Genomic DNA, 27,313 nt, shown 5'->3' with positions numbered 1-27,313 from the left:
CAAAACCTTGTAGACAAATAAGAGTATGGTGATTACCAGAGGGAAAGGGGGGTGGAGAAGATAGAAGAGGGCATAGGAGGGATAAATAGTGATAGGAGAAGACCTGACTTGAGTTGGTGAACACACAATACAATATACAGATGATGTATTATAGAATTGTATCCCTGAAAACTATATACTAGTAATTTTACTAACCAATATCACCCCAACCAATTCAATAAAACATATAAAAAATATACTTCCTACCCCAATTTAAAAAAAGAAAGAAAAGGACTCAGAGGAAGGCTCTCTCTCTCTTCTGCTCTCTCACTTTATCTTTTCTCCTCTTTCAATAGACAGCTCCTAAACTTGTCAACAGGACATTGGAAATGACAAAAGAATTTAAACTGACCAGAATCATGGTTTCATGCTTTTCCTAGCTCTACTGACCTACATCAGAAATGAGAAAAGCTGTTGGAACTTAACCTATACTATACTATACTTCTGTGTGAATTGAGCCACTGTGTTTACTAATTAGGGACTCACAGAAACCATTAGTAAGCCATGTGAGGAGGTTACCTTCATTTCTACATGGGGAACCTTAGATTTAGACCATCTTGACATGTCTTCAAATGTGAATTCAGCACACTGCTTATATAAACCTTTTTAGGTGTGGTTGAATTAAGAGATATATGTATAAAAAGACATACATATTATGTATACACTAGAGGCTCAGTGCATGAATTCATGCATGGGTTGGGTCCAGCTGGTCTGCCCCAATTGGGGCTGATTGGGGCCGGGCCAGCTGGGGGGAGGGGATGCGGGAGGTTGGCCAGCCATCCCCATCCCCGATCGCTCTCCCACCCCAATTGGGGCCAGGCCAGCTGGGGGGAGGGGCTGTGGGCCATTGACCGTCTGGCCCCACCCCTGATCGGGGTGGGAGGGGCCGATCAGGGCTGCAGTGCACGCCAAAGCTACCAGTCTTTCTGCTCGTTCCTGCGTTCCGGTCACTTGGATTTTATATATATAGATAATCATTAGCATAGAAAGAAAGGATTTCACTGAGTCTCCTATCTACCTACTCCAGAACTTCAGTGAGGATCAAGTAAGATGAGGCATGGGAAAACACTTCACAAATATTTGGTTATAGTGTAAAATGTTTCCACCTGGGTGTTTCTGGACTGAAGAAACTCCAAGGAGGCTAGTCACTGGGGAGAGGAAGCCAGGAGTTGCTACATGACGTAATTACCCAGATGGACATTTAGCATATTAGCCTTTTATATATATAGATAATCATAGGAACCACGCATTAATTGTTTGTGATGTCATTTCTCCAAAAACAGTTTTCACACAAAAAAATTTTTATCAAGATTTAAGCTCTTCAAATTCCAACAAATGATAGGATCCAATGGGAGCACCATTATTTTTCTCATTCTACTTGCTTCTGTATCAACAAACCTAAATTAATTCCTGACTTTATCAAGCTCTGGATTGTCATTTAACAAGTATATTTTAAAATATATTTTTTATTGATTTCAGAGAGGAAGGGAGAGGGAAAGAGAGACAGAAAAATCAATGATGAGAGAGAAACATTGATCAGCTGCCCCCTGCACACCCCCTACTAGGGATTGAGCCCATAACCTGGGCATGTACCCTGACCATGAATCAAACCATGTCCTCCTGGCTCGTAGGTCTATGCTCAACCACTGACCCACAATGGCCAGGCTTACCAAGTATTTATCAAGTGCTTGCCATGTAGTAGACCCTTTTCAAAGAACTGGGCATATGTAGTCAACAAAAATTCCTTGCCTTCATGGAGCTTATATTCTAGTTACATTCAGAGAAGAGACTTTTGATTGTCAGCACCTGAAATTCCTTTACTCATTTACCAAGAGAAGAACATATTTGATTTGCAGAAAATGCTGCCCAAAAAAATGACTAATCCAGTTGAATAGCCTTTTTAAATTTTTTCATCTGCTATTTCTTCCTGCTTGAGAAGGATATAGTTCTAAGAGGTCAAGGATGATGTCTGACTGTACACCATGTCTGTACAGATGATGTCTCACTGTCTAGCACATTTCACATTTGTGAATGACTAATGAGCAACAGGCCAAGTAATGAATGAATAAATGAATATCATTAAAGTATCGATTCACTGGGAACTCTATAACAGTGGTTAATTTAACACCCTTAATTTCTCACAGTATCATTCTTCTTGCTTCCCAAAGTGACTCTGCTCTGTCAAGTGACCTTCTAGTATATTAGGAAGCAGGCAAGTTCCTAAGAAAAAGTGTAAGTGCACTAGTAGCAGATTGAAGTAGCTATTTCTGTGCCCTTTGTCCCCCATCCCTTACTCCTCCCAACATTTGGATATTCTGCTGCTAAATTCCTTGAATTTTGCTCTGAGTGATGAGGAAAAGGCACCATGTAGTAACTGCAGGAGGGAACCGATGTGCCATTTATGTATGATCACAAAGGATAGCTCCTTGTTTCCCCAATGGCAGCATCATCAGCATGCTACCCACCATCCCCAAGCCCTCCTCCAGTGTCTCCTACTAGATTGCATACATTTGAAATTGTAAAACATAAGCATGTTTCAAAAGTTTAATTAAAAATCTGGCTTCACACCATAGCTGGTTTGGCTCAGGGGGTAGAGCACAGGCTTGCAGACTGAAGGGTCGTGCATTCAAATCCAGTCATGGGCATCGGTTGGGGCACATTCGGAAGGCAACCAATCAAATGTGTCTCCCTCACATGGATATTTTTCACTCTCTCTCTCCCCCTCCCTTCCCCTCTCTCTAAAAATCAATGGGAAAAATATCCTTGGGTGAGGATTAACAACAACAACAAAATCTGGCTTCATAAATATTCCAGGCCAATCTCTTCAAGGCTTATGGTGACTATTCTGTAATTTCAAACAAGTGCTTATTTAAGAATTTGAGGGGGACCAGAATTGCTTTTCTGAGGAAAGCTCTGGCTCTACCTGCACAGCTTCCTTTACAGTGGGTGGAGTTTTCATTCCAGCAAAGATATAAGTGAGGTTCTTCCATGTTCCCCTGAAATACCATCCTGGCCATCAGTTTTCCTGAGTAAGGTCAACAACAGTCTTCTGTCAATCAGCTACACATACTAGAAGGCATCATCACAGTGTGTTAGCTGTTGTTTCCCACTGTAAATTTCCTGCCACACAGTTCTTATGATAAACTCAGGTAAAATCATTTAAATTCAAAAGGAATTGTTTAAAGCGGTCGCATAAAAAAAATTGTCTGATTATGAATTCACACAAGGTACTTATAAAAATACAAACACCTGGGATCCATTCAAGATCTCTTGAGTCTGAATGATAAGGGAAAATTCAATGCCTGGATAGGGTCTTGCAGCACAGTAGGCACACACTAAGTTTCGGTTAAAAGAGTCAATGTATGAGTTATTGAGTTTCATACTGCAATGTTGCATTTCCTCAAGACAGGTAGTTCATTTCGTGGGACAGAATCACTAAGATTCTCTCTATCTACAATATGCAAGTTTGGATTTTCCCTGGAATATTAATTCCTTGAAGATAGGAGCTTTGACTATCATTCATGTTCATGCATATAACCCCAGCCACAAGAACAATTCCCTCCATGGTAAATGCTGACAAAATATTTGCTGGATAAATGAATCAGTCTGCGAACCCTTATATTTGTCAAACCCCACATACAGCACCAACAGGTTAAATCAGAGTAGAACTTACCATATTACACATAGATAAAGCTGAGCCAGAAAAGTTGAAAATTGAAAATAAGGTCTTCAATGCATTTTAATAGCCTGTCTATTTCCTTTTTTCAAACAATAATATTGACAATTTGGGGAAGATTATAACGCCTCTTATTTAGAAATCAATTTTTTCTTTTTTATGTAAATAAGTATATATAAAGAAAATATATACAAAAAATTTTGGAGAAACCGTGTTTTTAAGAAATCCAATGAATATTAACTAAATTAACAAAACATTTTGAAAAGGTGAATGCATTCCATTGCAGTAGAAGCTCCAGGAGGGCAGAAACCACATCTTATTATTAGACTCTGTCTGTACCCTCTGCCCCTAACACAGAGCCAGGCCTATAAAAGGTACTCAAGGAAACTTTGATAAATGAATAAATGAAAGAATAAAAGAATGAATGAATGAATGAATTGATTTCTGCCTAATAAATTTATATAAATAACTAATTGTGTTTTTATTAAGAAAACCCATTTTTAACATATCAATTTGCTTGATACTCAAGTATAAATACTTTTTCCACAAATTAAGACAAACTGCTCTAATTTTCAGAGTGGACTCTGCTAGACACTACGTACAATGGAGCAAACCAGTCCAAGATTCAGCAGCCTTCTTAACTCTATCTGACACCTAAATAGACAACAGCATTAAATCTGTCACTTTGTTCTTGCTACCTCCATTGCTGTTGATGGGATTTTAATCTTGTTGGCACCCACTTAACAAACAATATATTCACAGTTCTCAATTTTCATTTTCCCCCTTTTACAAAGTAGAAAGTCAAATGGTAAAGTTAATAGAGCTGTAAAAACATATTCTACCAAATTTCCTTTCCTGATAGATCAAGTGTCATTGATTTAGGACAGCTGCTGTCTGGATAAATAAATTCAGAGCCTAGTAACTATACAGAAAAAAAGCCAAGACAGGTGTCCATTGCTAGAGCCTGTAGACCTGCTCCCAGATCACTGCCCTGTTAGGATGACTGGCCTCAGCTGCAATTTCTCTGTCGCTCAAAATCTATCCGGCCACTTTTGTAGGCAGAGGCTCCTAGATCAATTTCTTACTGGATGGATTCCTCACACACAAGGATAATCCTTTAGTCACTTGAATTCCTCTCTCTATTCTTCACTGTCGGGCTTTGCAATTTTTATTTATTATTGGTAGAATGCACTTACAATTGTACTTATGGCACTTTTCACCCTGGGCCCTTCTTTCTGAAGCCTTATAGAAAGAAGGATCTTTAGCTAGAAATTTTTCAGGCTGTTGACAGTCTGGAAATGATTTGTTTTAGAAGAGGGTACAGGTGAAGAGAATAGAAAGATTATTTATTCTACCAACTTGGAGAACTTGCATATCAGTTAATCATAAGTTTATTTTTAAATAAAATGTGATGGCTTTCAACATTTAATTTTATTGTTTTTATTTTTATTTAAGAATAACACGGAGATATTTTAAAGTCTTGTGAATAGTAAACCACTGCAAATAGGCTAAAAATTTTTCCTGTAGCTAAACTAATTTTAATTTATGCTTTCCCACAAAAATTTGGTAAAATGGATTACTGCAACACTAGACAATAAAAGCATGCTTTAACCTAGATATGTCTACACATACATTTGCTCATACATGAATCTATATACTAGTATAAACCAAATATTTATTTAAACTGTGGGTGTCCTTTCAGACATTTTTAAAACAAGCTTCTTCCACACATGGAAGACTGCAAAATAATCCCAATTGTCATTCTGTAAAACCTCTGCCTAACACCTGACACTTTAATTCATTGCTTTCCAAAGCTCTTTCTCCCTGAGAGAATTATTGAAGATATACTTAGGACTAAATTATAAAATGGTTACTGAAACAATTATTCAACAATATTTCAAAAGGTATCAAACTCACTCTGGGGCACTCAAATTTTGCTACATAGAAATAAACTATTTAGCCTAATTTCTTTAGAGAATAGCAAGATTCAAGGCAATCTATTGCTCTTGTCTCTTTTTTTTCTAATAAAAGAAATTCTTCAAAGTAAGTTACTGCCAATTACTTACAAGTTCATCCAGGGAGAGGAAGAGAAAGAATAGTGAGTGGATTTTTTAAAAAAACTATTCTGACATCCCAAGTGTGAAGTCTTTGATATAGACCATTAAATAGTAGAGAGACTAGCATGTAGAATATACAAAGACGAAAACCATATATAATTATTAAAAGTTAAAGGGAAATCTTCATTATCTTCTTTTTTTAAAAAAAAAAATTTATTGATTTTTTACAGAGAGGAAGGGAGAGGGATAGAGAGTTAGAAACATCAATGTGAGAGAAACATCGATCAGCTGCCTCCTGCACATCTCCTACTGGGGATGTGCCCGCAACCAAGGTACATGCCCTTGACGGGAATCGAACCTGGGACCCTTCAGTCCGCAGGCCAATGCTCTATCCACTGAGCCAAACCCAAACCGGTTAGGGCTCATTATCTTCTTAATTAGATGCAAAAGCAGGCTGTTTATAAAAGTTATGCCTCCTCTACATACTAGTATTTCTGATTTGTTGTACTAACATTGAAAATTCTACAATGAATAATATCCACTTAAATATTTAATCCACATACAAATAATAGTTTCTCAAAAAGCAAGTTTATATTCCAGAAACAGAACTAGAAAAAAAAGTATATATACAAATATAAAGTCATATATTGTGTTTATTATATTTTTATTTTCTGATCCCTAGAACTTGATTTTGCCTTATTTTTGCAATTTCAAATGTAAAATTAAAATAAATGGCCTGCAATTTTTTCCCTTAATAATGGTTCACTCAGGGTAAGACTAAGAGTAAGTCATTACTAAACTTAAATTCCCCTTTCTCCTCTTAGTGTATGGCCAAATAAGTAATAGGTAGGCTGGACCTAAGTGTTACAAATCAGGAAGTGCCCAAAAGGAGACACCACCTGCAGAACTCAACATGTTACATACACAGTACACTGGAGCAGCACACATGAACTAGAGTTGTCTTAGCTATACTCCAGGTAGCACCAGTGGGCATATACAGGAAGATTCTCTCCTTTCCTCCAGATTCAGAATGACACATTCTTATCACCTTTCTGGGTACAAGGAGACAAACAAAAGTGACTGTTGCATAACTTTCCAATATTGAAAACTGTTATGCTCACTTGAAAAATCTTTTTTTTTTTCAGCACAAAAGCATTATCCTATATAATAAAAGGGTAATATGCAAATTGTTCCCTGGACCGGGAGTCTGACTGGAGTTCGACCAGGGGTCGGGGAAACCTGCCAACCACCTGGGGCCCCTTCCCCCTCCCACCGGCCCCACCCACAACCCTTCCCCCAAGCCAGCCCAGCCTGATCAGCCCTGATCTGGGCGGGCCGGCCGGACTCCACCCATGCATGAATTTGTGCATCGGACCTCTAGTTTCTCATAAATTCTTAAGTGGTATATAATTTTATATCCAATCAAACATTGTTATTACTCTGTGTGGATCAGAGTAGGACCATGTGGCAGGCATATTATTTGGGGCACAAATCCCTACCTGGATTTAAAAAGAAAGCACTACATAAAAAGCTCAGTTAGATGTGGCCAGAGTTCAAAATGAAAATTTATGCATGATCCATTCAGAACTTACAGATAAATAAAGATGAAAAGGTCAGCAGTGGTCTTTCTTCTTCACTGTTACTAAGCCTTTGGAATAAGCTCAGGAAATGTATGCAGGTGGTTTTTTTGATTTGATAGAGGTACATCCATGGAACCAATTTACAAGTGATTTGCAGGCAGGCTGGCATTACTGAAATAAATGGTGCTATTACTATGATTTATGCTACTTTCCTAACACAAATGATAAAGTGAAATTTACAGTCCTTAATTATCACCATGAAAAATTGGGAAGGAGAGAAAAGAGCAAAGATTGGCAATTTGCAAACTTGTCAGTAAAGGAAAGATGCAAAAATCCATTTGCTTTACTTTAAAAAAACGATGCTGTATTAATGGGCCTTTACTAGATTGTCATAAATCCACTGGGAAAGAGGAAGGAGTTCAAAAAAACAAATGACCAGAACTTAACCTTGAGATGCCAGGAAGCATGGCTTAGGAGAGCAGCTGACAATATATAGCCTCTAGTTATCTATGGCAAGGAGGTGACAAAACACAACAGTACACGACACATTGTTCTGGGGCAGTCACGAGGCCCAGTTTGCTCTTCAAATCACTTCTCTTATTATATTTTTAAAATTCTTTATAGCAGGGGGAAAAATCAAATTAAAGAAATTGTATCTGCAATGTATAAGTAAATGTTTTTTCTCTTGTCCCGTTCATATCTAAATAACACTAGAATGTAGTCTGCTAAGACATTCAAAGATGTTTAGAGATGTTTCTATCCAAGAATTCTAACAAAGCCATACCGAGATGACTCGGAGAGCCATGCCTCAAACCCTGTGGCTGTCAAGGAGAGGCATGGTCCAGTCCTCTCTCTTTCTTTCACCACATCCTACTCTAACAGTCCAGCCTCACTTTATTTCCAATCCTCACCCCCTTGCATGACTGACCTACTATCAGGAACTGTGTAGAGTTCTAATAGACTTTCTAATGAATATTTGCTAAGTTTGATTTAATAAACAGGAATGCCATGCAGTGGTCACTCACACTACTTCACAGACTGCTTTAGAGCCAAACTCTAAAAAGTCACAAGACATAGCAACTGACTGTATATGGGAGGCAAGAGAGATGGAACAATCGAACATGGCAGAAGTTTCTTATCTGTCCAATTTAGAAAATAATGGTGCCATTATAGGGAAGGCCCAACCAAAATCTGGGAATTGAGTTTAGTTTCAGAAATGTTAAGCTTGAGTTGCTGGCAGGACACCTAGGAGCAGATACTTGAAAATATTATTGGGAATGTAGGACCAACACCCTAGAGAGAACTTGGGCCCAGATAAATAAATGTGGGGGAAATGTGAACATGAAGGGTGGCTGAAGGCATGGGCGAGGATCGGGTGGCCATTGTGGAGAATGTTTTTGGTAGCAAAAACAAAGAGGAGACAGACCTGTTTGGAGGACCAGGAGAAGAGAAAGGAGTAATATCAAAAAAGGCTCATTGGAGAAGTAGGAGAATCCTGAAAAGAATCTCAAGAAAAAGGAATAATTATCAATGTCTCACACATGCTGCAGAGAAATCACAAAGAATGAGAAGATTGCATTAAATCTGTTCACCAAGATAAACTTCAACAGGTAAAACCCAAAATACAAGAGTTTAAGAAATAAACACATTTAAGAAAAATGAGCTGCAGGTGTAGAGTTTTCTGAACAGAAAGCAAATAGGAAAATCTTTTGGGAGAACACTGGAGATGGATCAAGAGAGACTTTTTAAATACAGTAGTAGATATGAAGCATATGTAAGCATCTTATCGATTTTTGATTTCTTGCCACTGCTTACAATTTTCTTCTTTCATGACTGGGATATTACAATGGGAAAAAGCCTTCAGCTAAGTCTTCTATGGAGCTGATTGCTTTTGTATATAGGACTTCAGTAACCAGGATGGATGATTGTAGCTTTGACTCGTCCCCAGAAGGCCTAAGAGCATTTGGGCATTCAACAACCAAGCTTTTCTCCATTTCTACTTCCCATCAACTCGGGTTTTATTCCCATTCCATGTATATACATTTTTTAAGCATCATTTCTCCATTTCAGTCACCTTCCTAAGATTTTAAATTATAATAAAATGTTCACAGCTTCCTTAATAACCTCCTTACTTAAAATTCACAAATTTCACACTTTCCCTTTGGATTTTCCATAGCTTCATTCATTGTATCTGGATAGTATCTCCCTTTCATTAGCATTTTCTAAGTCATATTTTCATCACCATACTTGACATGCACCACATGGAATTTGAAATGCTCTGTTTCTTCTAAGCTATAAATATTCTCATTAATAGTTCATGTTAAACACCATTTGAGGGCTTACTTTATGTATTTTACATTAATATAGTGCCTGACCTTCATTATCTCATTTTATCATCTCCAAGAACCTTTGAAGTGAATATTTTTATTCTCTCTAATTCACAGACAAGGAAACTCAGTGTCCGAAAAGTTAGCTCACTCATCCAAAGGCACACAGCAAGTTAGCACCAGAGCTGGAGTTTGAACCCACATCCATTTGACTCCAATATTCATCATCTATCTTGTGGAAAATTCTATCTCAATCCTTTAATCTTACTTTGTAAGTATGTCAATTGTCAATGAATACATTTTCATTGTCCGAATACTACACAAAACAAATTCTCATTAGTGAAAGGAGGCATCTGTCAATTCTGTTTCATCCTGATGCAAAGGAATAGAATTCAAGAATTGTTCCTTCTTCTCTCCTCTCTTCACACTTTTATCCTGTCTCCCAGGAGACCCATGAGTTGTTTTAATGAATCTCCTCCTCTGTTCTGTTCTCGCTATATTCTAATTATTCTGAGTTAATTTTTATTGATAGATAACATAAATGTGCATAAGACTGCCGCAATTGGAGATTATTCCTTAATTTTCTTTAATATTATGATACCCACATCTTCTAGACTTGACTTTAATAGATACATTCTTTCTTATAAAATATAATAATATTATGTATCAATAAGTATATATACACACTCGTTGATGATATTAAGTTAGAAGTATGTCTTTATTTTTTTTTAATTAAATCTTTATTGTTCAGATTATTACATTTGTTCCTCTTTTTTTTCCCCCCATAACTCCCCTCCTCCCAGTTCCCGCCCCACCCTCCGCCCTCACTCCCCACCCACTGTCCTCATCCATAGGTGCACGATTTTTGTCCAGTCTCTTCCCGCATCTCCCACACCCCTTTCCCCCCCAGGAATAGTCAGTCCATTCCCTTTCTATGTCCCTGATTCTATTATAATCAACAGTTCATTCTGTTCATCAGATTTATTCACTTGATTCTTAGATTCACTTGTTGATAGATGCATATTTGTTGTTCATAATTTGTATCTTTACCTTTTTCTTCCTCTTCTTCTTCTTAAAGGATACCTTTCAGCATTTCATATAATCCTGGTTTGGTGGTGATGAACTCCTTTAGCTTTTCCTTATCTGTGAAGCTCTTTATCTGACCTTCAATTCTGAATGATAGCTTTGCTGGATAAAGTAATCTTGGTTGTAGGTTCTTGGTATTCATCACTTTGAATATTTCTTGCCACTCCCTTCTGGCCTGCAAAGTTTCTGTTGAGAAATCAGCTGACAGTCGTATGGGTATTCCCTTGTAGGTAACTGAGTTTCTTTCTCTTGCTGTTTTTAAGATTCTCTCTTTATCTTTTGCTCTTGGCATTTTAATTATGATGTGTCTTGGTGTGGTCCTCTTTGGATTCCTTTTGTTTGGGGTTCTCCGCGCTTCTTGGACCTGTAAGTCCATTTCTTTCACCAGGTGGGGGAAGTTTTCTGTCATTATTTCTTCAAATAGGTTTTCAATATCTTGCTCTCTCTCATCTTCTGGCACCCCTATAATTCTGATGTTGGTACGCTTGAAGCTGTCCCAGAGGCTCCTTACACTATCCTCGCATTTTTGGATTCTTTTTTCATTTTGCTTTTCCGGTTGGGTGTTTTTTGCTTCCTCGCATTTCAAATCATTGACTTGATTCTTGCGCTCCTCTGGTCTGCTGTCGGGAGTCTGTATAATATTCGTTATTTCAGTCAGTGTATGCTTAATTTCTAGTTGGTTCCCCAATATAAGATCGAGGGTCTCATTAGTTTTCTTGTAGATCTCATTAAGTTTATCGGCGGCTTCTAAACAGTTCTTGGGAGACCTTAAAAGTGTGGTTCTGAACTCTATATCTTCCATTGACAATTTTGTCCTGTTTCTTTGTCTCCGCATTTTGTTATGCTTCATTGGTGCACCCCCTAGTGGTCTTTGTTCACAGTCTTATAGTTAAACCTTGATTGTTGTAGCTAATTCCAGGGAGGGTTTGACCTCCAGGCCAAGTGGCTATGAGAATCAGCTGTGTCTGTGGTGAGAGAACTTCTGTCCTCTAGGGAGGTGCTAATCTAGCCTTTGCCTGAGGCTATCCGGCAAATGCCTGTGTGCAGGGCTTGGGCGGGGCGGGTCGAACAGGATCAACAGGGTGGACCGGAGAGAGCAGTTATGGCGGCTCTCAGTCCTGTCCCCAGGGGCTCTGCCTCTCTGAGTCCCAGCACCCGCTGCAAAGCTCGGAGAGAAAGCTGCACTCGCTCTGACCGAAGCCAGACAGTCCCGCTTCTCCCGTTTGAGTCTGGGTCGCTAGAGACTCGCCTGTATCTGGAGCTCAGAGTCTGCGACTCCCTCCCGATTGAAAACGCCAACCGCGCCCTCCGCCGCCAGCCCGCTCGCGCACTCCGCACCTCAGAATTTGACTTTAGCACTGCGCCTCCTCTGAGTGTCCGTATGCGTTTCTCTTTCCTCCTAGTTGTAGGACTTCCACTCAGCCAGCGTTCCTGTGGTTCTGGGTGATGTCCCTTCCGTTTTTTGGTTTCACTTTTGAAGTAGTTGTTCAAAGCAGCAAACTCCAGCATTAACCTATGCCGCCATCTTGGTTCTCCTTATGTTAGAAGTATGTCTTTAGATTCCATCATTTATAAATCATCTTAATTCATAGCTCTTTCTAATTTATTAAGAAGAATATATCATTTCATAAACATTTAAAATACACTATATCAGTTTTTATGGATATATACATGTTGCAAAAACAAAAAAACTTCTATGGAAATGATACAGATAAATTTTACAATAGTGAAAGTTGAAAACACTGGTAAAGATGGGAAGAGAAAATGAGAGAAGGAAGAGAAAGGGACAAGAGATGGGCACTGGGTGTGTCTCTAAGGAGTTATTTTTTAATACCTGGCAAGTCTAAGTGGTGAATGTTAAATCTAGGTGGTGGTGTCCATTATTTTCTGTACTTTTTTGCTGCATTGAAATATTTCACTTAAAAAAATCTGCTTTTTGACTGTTGAAAGTGCCCTCAGTTGTAAGATATATTCCAACCAAGTACACACTATTCTCTGCTGTTCCTTTTACAGAACTCAGTAGAAACTCTATCCCCAGAAGCGTGGTTATCATTACTAAAACCAATGTTCAAGAGCACATGTAGAACAGCAAGCCTTATTAATGACCCACCCATAAACCTGCAAAACCATTTTAAAAATTAGCCTTGTGCACATCAGCCTTACTCATGCCCTTTCACTCTCTTATTTTGCTTCTTTCCCCATAACTTTGGAGAAGAAAATAAAGTTTAAACACCAAGGATATAAATATTCAAATTTCCAAAATAAGTTTAACCTACATTAAACAATATAGTAATTGTACAACATAGGTTGATTAGATTGAGTAAAAATTTGTAGTACTCACTGCAAATGCATCCCCATTGGAAAACAGTAGGAGTACAGGATGCTGTCCTTGCCTAAGCACAAAAAGAGAATGACGATAGAGTGGAAATTAGAAGAAAGTTCAGACATTTTCAAATTAAAATGTCATCCAATTTTTATTTAATATTATTCATAATTCCATCACCAACCAAACCAGAATTATAAAAAAATGCTAGAAGAACTTCTTTAAGAAGAAGAAATATGAATAATAAAATGGCAATTACTAAAATACTACATACTTATCAATAATTACTTTATTTTCTTAAATATATATTTTTTATTTCAGATAGGACGGGAGAGGAAGAGAGAGATAGAAACATCAATGACTAGAGAGAATCATTGATCAGATTGCCTCTTGCACATCCCTACTGTGGATCGAGCCCACAACCGAGCATGTGCCCTGACCGGGAATTGAACTGTGACCTCTTGGTTCATAGGTCGATGCTCAACCACTGAGCAATATCAGCCAGGCTCAATAATTACTTTAAAAGCAAATGGATTAAATACTCCCATCAAAAGACATAGGGTGGCTAAATGGATAAAAAAAAACAAGAGCCATACATATGCTATCTACAAGAGACCCACTTCAGATCAAAAGATACAAATAGTCAGAAAGTAAAGGTAGATAAAAAAATATTTTACACAAATGGAGATGAAAGAGAAAGCTGGGGTAGCAATATTTACATCAGACAAAATAGATTTTAAAACAAAGGCTATAACAAGAGACAAAGAAGGACACAGCAGTTCCACTCCTGGGTATTTATCTGAAGAAACCCAGAACTTTAATTCAAGAAGACATATGCATTCTCATGTTTACTGCATCAGTGTTAACAATGGCTAAGATATGAAAGCAACGTAAGTGTCCATTGCTAGATTGATGGATAAAGTAGAGGTGCTACATATATACAGTGGAATATTACTGAGCCATAAAAATAATGAAATATTGCCACCTGCTACAATATGGATGGACCATGCTAAGTGAAATAGGTCAGACAGAGAAACACAAATACTATATGAATTCATTTATATGTGCAATCTACAAAACAAAATAAGCAAACAAAACAGAAACAAACTCATAGATCCAGAGAATATTCTGATGGTTACCAGATGGGAGGAGAAATGGGTAAAAAAGGGAAGAGATTAAGATGTGCAAATTGGGAATTACAAAAATAGTCACAGGTATGTAAAGTATAGCATCCTATATAATAAAAAGGGAATATGCTAATTGGTCTTAATGGTGTCCAAGTCATGACCAGTCCAAAGGTGTGCACACACAGGAGCTAGGGGGCGAGGATAGGGGCAGGGACTTGTGCCACCAGGACATGAGGCTGCTGCCGGGGGTGGCCCCCAAGCGGAAGCACGTGCAGGCCCATGGCGCCGCCTGGCCTGGAGGGGGGCATCAGGGTGGGCCACAGCGGCTCCCCCAGTGGAAGCACACACTGGCCTGCAGGGCCGCCCGGCCCAGAGGGGGGCATCAGGATGGGCCTTGGTGGCCGCCCCCCAGCACCGCCCAGTCTGGAAGGGGGCGTCAGAACAGACCTCAGAGTCCTCCCTCCCCCCGGCAGAAGCGCATGCAGGCCCACGGTGCCACTCGGCCCAGAGGGCGGCATCAGGATGGGCCACGGCGCCCCCACCCCCCCAGCGCCACCTGGCCTGGTGGGGGGAGTCAGGACAGGTCACAGCGGTCCCCTCTGCAGAAGCGTGTACCTGCAGTGCCATCCAGCCTGGAGGGGGGTGACAGGACAGGGGCGGGGCCTCAGCGGAGAGCTCTCAGCACTCCTGCACTGGGGTCTGAAGGCGCGGAGAGGAAGGGAGAGCACATAGGCAGTTAAGGGGTTTAGGCCAGGAGGGAAGTGCAGATAGGCAGTTAGAGGGAGCAGATAGGCAGTTAGGGGGATCAGACAAGGAGGGGAGAGCAGTTAGGGTCATCAGGCCAGCAGGGAAGCAGTTAGGGGCATCAGGCAGGCAGGCAGGTGAGTGCTTAGGAGCCAGTGGTTCTGAATTGCGAGAGGGATTCCAGATTGAAGAGGGTGCAGGCTGGACTGAGGGAGCCACACCCTCCCAAACACACCCCCCCGTGCATGAATTTCATGCACCAGGCCACTAGTAGAGAATATAGTCAATAATATTGTAATGACTATGCATGGTGTCATATGGGTACTAGACACATCTTTGTGGTCAGTTCATAAACTATATAAATGTCTGATCACTATGTTGTACACTTGAAACTAATATAATATTATATGTCAACTGTAATTGAAAAAAAATAATATTTTAAAATAAATAAAATGAAAAGTAGTGGGATGTGGTTAAAAAAATTAGCACTGCCCTAAAATTTTTCATTTCTTATAGTAATATGTATTATTTATATTTTATTTTCTGTGTATTACAATGTTTTGATATCTTTCAGGCTAAAAAAAGACTGCTCCTCCCTGGGTTAGGTAACTCTTAGAGATATAAATGGATTAAATACTCCCATCAAAAGACATAGGGTGGCCTAGAACATGCCTTTGATCCGTAATCTAGCAATTCAGAGCCACATCCCCTCCACCTCGACATATCAGCCTGGAGGCAATATTCCTTTACCTTAATCATCCCAGGGCCTGGTACCACCAGGCAATGAGGGACTACCCTTAGAATTTAGAGACTGCCAAAATTATTCAAATTATCCAATTCTAAACTGTTGACCCTGCCCTGCCTTACCTTTCTCTCAGAAACTCGAGTAAAGGTAGTGGCCATGCCTCCTGTTTCAAGGACCTAGGACTATAATATACTTTGTTTCCTGTGTCTCTCTTGTGTCTCCCCTTGTGACCGCACCTGACTGACCAGCACATAAAAGAACACAGGACATACTTATGTTCCACTTGTTTTCCTGTTCTCTGCGTGCAGCTTTACTGCTGATGGTCCAGCAGTAGCTATTCTCCCCCGCTACCTTTTAGCAATAAATACCATTGGGCTTAGCCAGCCTACGACTGCCTAGCTAGAGGTGGCATTCCCCAGCCTCCCTCACAGCCAGATGTGGCCCTGTGATTAGGTTTTGGCCAAACTCATCACATAGATGAGGAATAAAATGTTTTTGTTCATCTAAAAGGCAAAACTAGGAAAAACATTTAGCAATTATATAAAAATGAGTATCATTAAATATAACAAGTTGTTTTTTCACCATGACATTCTTTAGAAACTATGGCACTTCCACTACTTTGTCTTCTTTTCAAACAAAGGCTAGATAATATGCTCCAGCAACAGGATGGAAGGAGAGATTTCTGAACTGAATAAAAGTTTGAAATAGATGGCCCTTAAAGTCTCTCCAGCCCTGGTACTTTATGACAGGTAGGAAAATGAAAGTTTGGAGAAGAAGAAAGGGGGAGGCAAGACAAAAGAACAGGAGAGAATGAGGCAAAGAAGAGGAAGAAGTAAAGAAAAGGCAACCTTCTCAACTAAGTAACTTATAACCAAGTAGATTATAGGGAAATAAATCTGACTCACTAGAGGGAAATGTGCTTTAATTATCATTTTTATATAATACCAAGTTTCACATGTCACTAACCTTTAAAAAAATAACCACATCTTTTAAACAAATATGTTCAAAAATCTAAAAGGCAAGCTCCAGATTCAGCATATAGGAATAAAATTATGTCTCATAAGGAATAAAATTATGTCTCATTTGATTGGGATTGAAAATTCCTTTCATTCATCATTTATAATAGCCAGTTCAGACTGCTTGATTGATTTATGTTACAATCCTGGAGTAATTTACTATCCTAATTTACAACATGATATCTGTTGACTTTTGCCATACTTATATTTATATCTTCTTGAGATTCTGTCACTTTACCAACCTGTTAATTAATTTTTCTTCCAATTTATTAATATGTTTAATTAAAGCAAATAAGGTAAAAGACTATGTCATGCTCATCTTTGCATTGTCTCTAGTACCTAACACAATGTCACTGTTGTAAGTGGGGCTCAAAAGTACATTGATTCAATGATTGTTTATTGAGGTCCTACTGTGTACCTGCCAATGCTCTGAGTACTGTAAGCAAAACAGTGCCATGGCTAAGAGTGGGGGCTTCCAGGTCAATTGAATCTGTGTCCGAATCCCTGCTCTTCCATTTAGTATACCTCAGTTTCTTATACCTGTTTGCTCACCTATAAAATGGGCAAAATAATAATAAATAATAATACTTCCTTCCCAGGTGAAGATTGAAAAGATCATATGTGTAATGTGCTTATCACAGCCTGTCACATAGTAAATCCTCAATAAATGTTGTTTATAAGTCAATCACATAATATTTATAAAATAATGGCAATAATACAACCATTCATATTATCATCTATATATTATAATTCATTAAATAAAGTTCTCTCAGCAGACTTTTGCTTTTTTTTATTACTGTAACTCCAGTGCCTAATACAGTAAGCACTCAAAAGAAAAGTGTTTAATAAATGAATCAAGACATTTTTACATAAAAATAATTTCATTTTCTCTATTATAAACATTTATTTTGAAAATTACAGATGACAGGGAAGAATGCTCTAGCAAGATTAAATGAAGCAAGATTCTAACATATCAAGATAATCTAGTTCCTTCCAGCATCCTGCTTCAGAAATTATATTACATAGGCAATAACGACTTACTGTAAAATGCCTACTTCTATGTATAAATAATAAAATCTTCAAATTGGCAATAAAGGTGGTGAGTTAATTAAGCATATCCGTTAGACACTCAAAAAAAATTTTACCACATAAAAACTTGAAAAACCCAAAATGATAAATTCAATTTTCTTATTAATCTTGGGACTACACAAGACAAATGTTTTTAACAGAAGAAACTAAAATTGCTAATAATTTCAATCTTATCTCCCAACAACATATTTTAGTAATTCCTGGTGCCTGGCAAAATAGCTTCTGAACACTGGTTTCCCATTTAGTACTCCAGAAAATTTGCCAAAAGGTAGGGTTCCAGAAGGAATAGAAGAAAGCACGAGGAACCCACAGGATTTACATTTAAGACTTAGGTAATGAGTGTCCTAGAGATGTGGGGATGTCATGGACACCAATTGCTTCTCTCCGCCAGATTTTTCTTCCCCATTTTTCTCAGAATCCTCATTGCCTTTGGAGAATTGTGATTCTTTCCAATTACTTTATGATGCTGGTAGGGCTGCCAATTACATTATCGCGGCCTCCTTACATACTGAACTGGAAAGAGGAAATCTGTTATATTATGTATAATCTCTGTTTCCTCTTAGGTGGCTAAGCTGGGAGTGGTGCACATTTTTGGCTGCCTGAGTCTTCTCCTTCACTACCACCTCATAAAGGAAGCCTCTCTCTACAGGAGGAATAAAGAAGACAGACACACTGAGATGTGGAAGAGATGCAGAGATGATGGTGGAGTAGGATATGGAGGTATGAGAAAAGAGCAAGAGATAAATACCCATTGACATCACTTGAATCTTTGGATTGAGGCAAACTCAGACAGGCCAGCTACTCCACCTCTGATCTTTAGTATCTAAGCCAGTAATTCTCTCTCCATTCAAATTTCCTTGAGTTGTACTTCTTTCACTTATAATGAAAAAAAATAATGAATAAAGGAGAGTTTCAATTTTACTTAGTTACAAAATATCTAGAGCTACAATATAAGTTTATAAATAAAAATATTTCAAGTCATGGATATTCAATGTTTTAAACTAGAAGCACTATTTTTTCTGCTTTTAATGTTTGTGCATTTTATATGATTAAAACTGCAAAACATTTGAGTTTCACTCATTGAAACTATCCTTTGCTTTGAGGTGTGAATATCAACACAATTAATAAGAGAATAGAAAACAACTGATTCATTCTGAAGTTTTTACCTTAGCAACTCAAGTTAATATAGTTATTAAGTTAGCGACAAAGGCAAGGGTCAAAGAGCATGGACTCTAAAACCAGAGAGCTGGGGTTCAGGGTAGGAACTGCCACTTACAAGCTCTGAGATGTTGGTCAAGTAAGGCAACAGAGATATGGTCCCTTGCCTATAAAGTGGATTATGGATTTGAAATGTGAAAAAAGTACTCAGAATAGTATCTGACACCATGTAAGCATGATGGCATTAGTGTTCATCACTATCATTGCTGTGCTACATAACACAACCGACATTGCCATAAGCAGATCCTAGTTTCCCTAGCGTGACTTGGCAACAACAATGGAATGCTTTCAAACACCTCATTGGTTGGATTATTTCATCATCTCACTCTTCACTTCAATGAAAGAAATGAAGATCAGATTTGCCTGATAGCTGCATGAAACTCCAGGTGTGCATGCCAAATCGATGAAGCATTTTAGCAATGTTACTGGTGCTAACACCAAGAATAGCATGGTGGTTTCCTCTGCCACTTACCCCTTCTTCTCAGGGAGAGGGATGGGATGGAAAGCAAATTATCTGACTGGAAATTCTGGAATTGAAGCTGAAAGAATCTAATGCTGATTGTTTTTTCTTATTTTCTCCCACGATATGATAACATGCTCCCAAAAAAAGCTGTGTTGTGATTGTAGAGATCTCGTGCTCAGATATACAGAGGACCAGACATGCACTGTAACTATAAGAAGCACTCTGAATATAAGCACTTAAATTCAAAATTGTAAATACAGCCCATCCGGTGTAGCTTAGTGGTTGAGGTCACAGTTAGATTCCTGGTCAGAGCACATGCCCACTCAGTTCCCAGTGTGGAGTGTGCATGAGGCAGCTGACCAATGATTCTCTCTCAACATTGATGTTTCTCTCTCTCTCCCTCTCCTTTCCTCTCTGAAATCAATAAAAAAATACTTTAAAAAAATAAAACAATTACCCATATCTGTTACTTGGATTAACATTTTCACATAGATTGCCAATTAATACTGTTCCATAAATAATTATCTGAAGTGCCTATCAGATATAGACTGTTAACTCCCCAAACTTTCAATTCCAGGTCCCAAAATTTTTTACCTGAGCTTTCTATGTCATTGACTTTTGAGATTCTCAGCATGAGTAGCATGAGGTATTTAGAAGCAGTGAGAGGATAAATTGATATTGTAAGAGCAAATTGCCATATATTATAACATGTACTACTCTTTATTTCTCTCAGTGTTGGCATTCAAAATAGAAAGTTTCTCACCTTCATACACCTTCATACTCAGAGCCTATGAAAAGTCTGTTCTGCCTCCCCTGGTGGTGCGGGGGGACCATCAAAGGAAGGAGCATTCACTTCCATCTGTAAGTCCTTGAACCCCAGGTCTAACCTTGACGGTCACAGGCCCAGGCAGCACTGGCAAACTGTTCTGTGTTGTGGGAATTCCAGACTCCAACTATCAAAATGAGACAGAAGAGAAAATACCATGATATAAGTAAAGCAATGTGTTTCTTGCTCCCTGGTCTTGATCAAATTAAAATGAAATAACATTTTTACTGATATCCTCAAGGCAATCAATGCCCCACTACGTTTTAGGGAATTCTATTGATTGCAGCAAAACACTTTTGTGTAATATTCACCCATAGCAAAATTTCTACAAATATTCAAAAAATTTGTTTTTGTGACTTAATACACAGGTACATTTATTTGTGTAGTATTTACCATGTTTAATGGTGGGAATTTTCTTTCATTCATTCCACAAAGAATTTTTGAGGACAAAATATGTGTGCAGATCCTCACTAGGTCCTGCAGAGAAAATTGAAAGAAATAGATGTAATTCCTGCCCTAAAAGAACATTTAATCTTTATAAGCAGAAGGAAAGACAAAACGCACATTTACAAATTAATGAGCAATTCAATGAAGCAAAGGCTTAGAACCTGATTGGATAACACAAAAAACTAATAGTAACATGAAGAAAAATATGGGTTGGATCATCAGAAAATATCTCCAGGTACTTGAGCTACATAAGAAAGGAGAACACATATGTTAAATATAAGTGTTTTGGATAGTTTATTTTAGGTGTTTATTTTGCCAACTTTAATTTCAAGCTTTAAACTGAAAATAACAACATCAATCTGTCAGCATTTATTGTTCACAATCCATGTTAGCTGCTGACTTGTATGTATTCCCCCTAAGTCCCCAAAATGTATTATAATGTTTTCTTACCTAGGTATATATTAAATGCTTATTAAGTGTTCACACCTTACTATTTAGGGTAACAAGAGTCAAAAGGGAAAAACAAACAAAAAAATAAAAGTAGGGGGGTTGATTTGCAGATTTGTATCAGTTATCTATTCGCCACAATAATGCTGTGCAATAAACCACACTAGAATGTAGTGAATATATTAAAATAATTTATTATCTCATGAAAAAATATATATGTCATCAAGAAGACACATGTACATAAGAATTTTGTTATTATTTTTAAAATTATTGCCCTGGCCAGTGTGGCTCAGTTGGATGGGCATGGGCATCATCATATGCACCAAAAGGTTGCTGGTTCAATTCCCAGTGAGGGCACATGCCCAGGTTTCAGACTCGGTTTCACTTTCACATCGATGTTTCTCTCTCTCTCTCTCTCTCTCTCTCGTCTCTCTCTCTCTCTCTCTCTCTCTCTCTCTCTCTCTCTCTCTCTCTCTTCTTCTTCTTCTTCTTCTCTCTCTCCAAAAATCAATAACAAATTTGTAAAAATTAAGAAAAAAAAATTGCATGCACCACCATCCACCTTTTCTGTTCTGGATGCTAGAACTATAAAAACAAGACATTCCCCTTGCCTTCAGGTCACTCACAACCTAGTGGGAAAGACACCCGTACACAACACAGGAGGAAGCTGTGACAAGTGCTCCTGCAGGCACTGAGCAGGGGACCTGTGGTTCTGAGGGTGGGAGCTGGAGGAGTGGACAGCATGCAAAGACTTCACAGAACTTACAGCTGTCAGACATATAGGAACAGAACAGGAACGGAAGGGAGTGTATTATAATGGAAGAAAAGGCATGAACAAAAGTATGGAGCCATGTGTGAGCTGAAGGGAGAGGGGAGAGCAGACATAAACTGAGAGCAGTATTCATGGTGGGAGGTGCAGGGTGGGGAGAGAGGTCCTGGTTGTAGAAAAGATAAGGACCCTGCAGGCTAACACTAGTGTGTGTACTAAAGCCAAGTGCAACCACTGAAGGGTTTTAAGCAGAGAACTTATTGATGAGGTTTACCCCTCTGGAGAATGTATAGAAAAACAAATATACTCCAAGAAATGTGAAGTCTTATTCAAGATTTACTTTTCTATCCCAATTTCCTGGAACTACACTAGGGTGCTTTTATTTGCAAAGTTATAGCCTTAATTTCAAATGACTCTTGTGAAATGTCTGTAGGAGAAAAGGATCTTCAAGAAAAAAAAAATTTAGAGCCAAGAATAAATTACTGTAGGCTCTTAATGCTATAGGTTTAAACTGCCATTTAGACAACTATCTACACTAATAAAAGAGAAACATGCAAATTAGTGTCACTTTGCTATGCTCACCAGCCAATCGGATGGGTATGCAAATTAACCCAACAAAGATGGTGGTTAATTTGTATACATAGGCACCCAGCAGCCTGGGTCCCGGGAACATCATCAGCACCCAGGTCACTCCGAGGTAGGCCCTGTGTGAGCCCTGAGTAGCGTAGGAAGGGCCTGAGCCAGGGGGCTCCTGGGCAGGGGCAGAGCCGGCCATCGGAGCTGCGGGGGGGGGGGGGGGGAGGGGCTGCCCAAGCCTAAAGCCTCAGCCAGAGGCGTTAGGCCTGGGTGGGGGGAAGAGCTGGGGATCGGAGGAGTCTGGGGGTCCCCTGCCCAGGCCTGATCCCTGGGCCAGAGGTGTCAGGCCTGGGCGGGGGGCGGAGCCATCGATTGGAGGGTGATGGGGGTCGATGCCTCTGGCTGAGGCATCAGGTCTGGGTGGGGGGTCGAGCCGGTGATTGGTGTGAACTACAGAGGAAACACCTTTTCTGACCGCTCATTGGCTAAGCTCCCTGTATGCCACTGGTAATATTCTTAGTAACTTGGGTAATAAGAATCCAAAAAGGTGATCTAGGGTTTTTCCCCCTCACTCCTGTGAAAAAAACAAAGGTCCACTGCTGGAGGGCTAAGAAATGTCATATCCTGCCCTAGCTGGTTTGGCTCAGTGGATAATGCCTCGGCCTGCCCACCGCAGGGTCGGGTTCAATTCTGACCAAGGGCATGTACCTAGGTTGCAGGCTCCTCCCTGGCCGGGGCCCAGGTCAGGGCTCATGCAGGAGGCAACCAATCAAAGTGTTCCTCTCACTTTGATGTTTCTCTCTGTCTTTCCCTTTCTCTTCCACATTCTCTAAAAATCAATGGAAACATATCCTCAGGTGAGGATAAAATAAATAAATAAATAAATAAATGTCATATCCTATGAAAGACACATCTTGAAAATGCCTAAAGAAAGTTGTCATTTTTTCATGGTGAAGGGACTGGAGTCCGTGTTGATGAAAAAACCTTAGTGGCTGCGGTGACTGGCAGTGGCTGCAGCAGCGGGGTGATGGGGCTGGTGCCTTCCCCTGATCAGCCCAGTCACCTCCCACAAAGGGAGGCCAGACTGCGGCTTAGGCCCGCTCCCCAAGGGGAGCAGGGAGCGGGCCTAAGCCATCAGTAGGACATCCCCTGAGGGCTCCCAGTATGTGAGAGGGGGCAGGCTGGGCTGAGGGACCCCCACCCCCAGTACACGAATTTCGTGCACTGGGCCCCTAGTTCCATCATAAAAGCAAAAGAAATTTATCTGCACAAAAGTTTAAAACTCCACATATGCAGTAGTATGATTGTTCTTTTGCCACTAAATAGTCTCAAGTTATGTTTAACTCTGATTGACTTTTGCTTAGAAAAAGAGTTGGAATAATTTTTTCAATGTATAAAGTAGAGGGTTTTTACCCTTTCTTTATAAATAGATTATAATCTTTCTAATATCCCCAAATGGTCAAAGGAATTCTTCTGCCAACCTGTAAATGTCAAAATATCACCTTTAGTTAAAATTCAGAATGTCAAAATAATCTTAATTTTATGGGAAATTTTTTACTTGTTTTGTTATATAGTTTAGAAATAGCAAATGCAAACCTGAAAATTTATGGAACAAAATTGCACTAACATATGTGGACAAGAAGCACATATTTTTTATTCTAGTATTCAAATGTTCTCTGGTATAAAACTTCTTAAGCTAGCTAGCTATACTATGAAACCTACTTTGTATATAAGGAAAAACTTTAATGGAAAAACTAAACTAAAAACCCATTAACACTAAACACAACAGTTTAAGGCATCATTGTGCTCTACTCTGAGGTAAAAATGATGTCGACTCCTTTCTGAAACAACTTGATGTTTATCCAACTCTCAGCCACTTAAAGTCTGCTTTCTGTTAAGCTTGGGAAATGCTTATTTGATGCTAGCACTAAATAGAACAGAATTTGGCCTGATGAGTTTTATTTTGTTCATTTTCATCATGTTTCCACAAAGAAACATTATATCACCTGTAGTAACAGAGAGATGTTACTTGGCCGAAAGTGCTATGACTCCTGAGAGGCAAAACTAAAATTTTCTAAACTGGAAGAAATAAACTTCTAAAAGCCAATAAAAGCGCAGACAACACTCTTGATAGACATGTTTTGTTTAGCTTTTATAAACTTTTCTTGATAAACTTCTTTTGTAAAAGTCTCTATAGGAAAATTACCAATGATTTTTTCAAGTGACAATAATAGGAAACCAAGCGGCATTGAAGTTAGGGCTAAGTTGTTCAAATTAGAGAATTTTATTTCTAGCATTTTCTACCTGCATTTATAAGGATAAAGAGTTACAATTATGTAATTTTATCAAGTCAATAGAATCAATGTAATACAGAGTCTGGGTAACTAACTAAAAACTTCATGCTATATCATTTCTTCAATTACAGAATTTAACATTTTTGCCCAGCTCTTTTCAAATAAGTACCTCTATTCCCTAGTTTGCCTATGAGGACACAGCCCTAAAAGAAAGCTGATAATTTATGTAGGCTTCTAGGACTTTTTTTATCCTTCTGACAAACACATTTGAAGTTATATTTTTTTCATATATAATACTACTACTGAGTCATGCACAATATTTTTAAAAGATTTTAATTACAGATGGGCAGAAAAGTTATAAAATCAAACTGATGTCAATCTCCTTGTAGGGGGATTACCTTCTGTTTTATAAAGTATATGAAGAGGAGTCAGAAAGATAAAATCATTAGTTTTATCTAGTGAGATGTAAACATGACTAACATTTTATACACACACACACACACACACACTCTAGGGGCCCAGTGCACGAATTCGTGCACCGTGAAAGGAACTGTAGGCCGCAAGGCTGTGGTAGGCACAGGGGCGGGTCTCAGCCCATCCTTCCAACCCCCACCTGGCCCCTCCCACTGCAGCTCCCAGTCCCCCCTCAGAAGCAGGGGGCGATGGAGAACCCCTGAGAGATCAGGACTGGCGCCAGCTGCAGGTGCAAGCAGGGCCGGCACTGGAAGTAGGTGCGAGTGGGGCCAGTGCCGGCAGCAGGTGCGATCGCCAGGCAGGACTGCAGCATGTGGGAGCAAAGAATTTTCAGTAACCACCAGAGGCTCACCCCAGTGGCAGCCACCAGAGCCCTGCCTTGGTCTGGCACCCCCACTCACCTGCTCCACCATCCCACAGCAGCCGATGCCTACCATGTTCCACGATGCCCCCTGGTGGTCAGCGCACATCATAGCGACTGGTTGTTTGGTTGTTTGGTTGTTCGGGTTGTTCCACCATTCGGTCTATTTGCATAATGGCCTTTTATTATATAGGATTAAAATCACTGGAGTTACTATTTTGAATTAAGGGAAAGCAGCATATACTAGTATGTAGCTATTAATACTGTTTCTTTGTAGAATAAAAATGTGGGATGTTTATAATCAGAATGTATTCATTTGAAGTTATATAAAAGTATATATACATATATATATATATTCTACATGATCTAGTAATCCTTTGTACTATTATATCACATTTAAGTAGGATTTGATGCATGGCATTTTACCCCCATAAGATAGAAAATAATACTTAATTTTATTATAATTATAGCTCCTTTGTAAGCAAGGCACAGAAAAAAATAGGAAAATAAGGCTTAACATCATATAAAATCTCCTATATACATTTCAGCAATTAAAATAATGATTGATGACCTAGATACAAATAATATCTGAGTTTAAAAAGAAAGCTACAAGATCCTCATTGAACTATACAAAATTATAATGCTATAAAGCTTGTCCCACTATAGAACAAGGTGATCTCTGAAATTACAAGGCAGTGAATTCAGAACCATAAAAAGGAAATATTACTTCATAACCTTTCGTTAACCTGTAGCTACAGTTCCATAGGAGGTCATAAAATCAAATTCTGTGGTAGGATTTAAAAGATGGATAATTTTATAGCACTCATAATATCAGTGTTCAAGCTCATTGCCTTCAGCAGCTGGAATAGAATTATCTGATCATTCATATCAGTAGACTACTAGGTCTGAAGGTAGGTGGTACGTGTTTTCTTAAAGGTTAAGTATTGGTTCTTTGGAGTCAAATGACACCGTTTACCATGTTAGTCTCCTTTCTAACATGAATCAGAGTGATGAAGGAGCACAGAAGCCATAGCAGCTGCCTTAAGAATTAGAATTTATCATTCTCTTCTGAAGTCTTCTCATCCATTTACAGGCCCACATGCACAGTAAGCCTTTCCAATCAAGAAGAATCTAAAAATCTCAACAGGCCAATAACTATGGAAGAAATTGAAGCAGTCATCAAAAAGCTTCCATCAAACAAAAGCCCAGGACCAGACGGCTTCACAGGGGAGTTTTACCAAACATTCAAGGAAGAACTAAAACCTATCCTCCTCAGACTACTACAAAAAATTCAAGAGGAAGGAACACTTCCAAGCTCATTCTATGAAGCCAGCATCACCCTAATACCAAAACCAAGTAAAGACAACACAATGAAAGAGAATTACAGGCCAATATCCCTCATGAACATAGATGCCAAAATCCTCAACAAAATCTTAGTAAATCATATCCAGCAGTACATCAGAAAGATCATACACCACGACCAAGTAGGATTTATCCCAGGGATGCAAGGATGGTACAATATCCGCAAACCAATAAATGTGATACATCACATAGACAAATTGAAAGAAAAAACCCACATAGTCATATCAATTGATGCAGAAAAAGCATTTGACAAAATTCGACACCCAT

General features: G+C 39.0%; 1 long non-coding RNA gene across 1 annotated transcript in view; it reads right to left on the bottom strand.

Moving 5' to 3' along the window:
- The window catches only part of LOC118657785, a 53,304-nt gene extending 32,511 nt beyond the window's left edge, over positions 1-20,793 (bottom strand). Inside the window, exons 1-3 of the long non-coding RNA XR_004968119.1 lie at positions 20,710-20,793; positions 20,254-20,443; positions 13,107-13,158 (exon numbers count right to left, since the gene is read on the bottom strand). This is a non-coding gene — a long non-coding RNA (uncharacterized LOC118657785). The remainder of the gene's footprint in view (positions 1-13,106; positions 13,159-20,253; positions 20,444-20,709) is intronic.
- Positions 20,794-27,313: the final 6,520 nt, after the last annotated feature.

This window comes from Myotis myotis, unplaced genomic scaffold, assembly GCF_014108235.1.
Source record: "Myotis myotis isolate mMyoMyo1 unplaced genomic scaffold, mMyoMyo1.p scaffold_m19_p_6, whole genome shotgun sequence".
In the NCBI taxonomy this organism is placed as follows: Eukaryota; Metazoa; Chordata; class Mammalia; order Chiroptera; family Vespertilionidae; genus Myotis; species Myotis myotis.
Note: the sequence above shows the minus strand (reverse complement) of the source record. Positions and strands in the feature narration are given on the sequence as shown.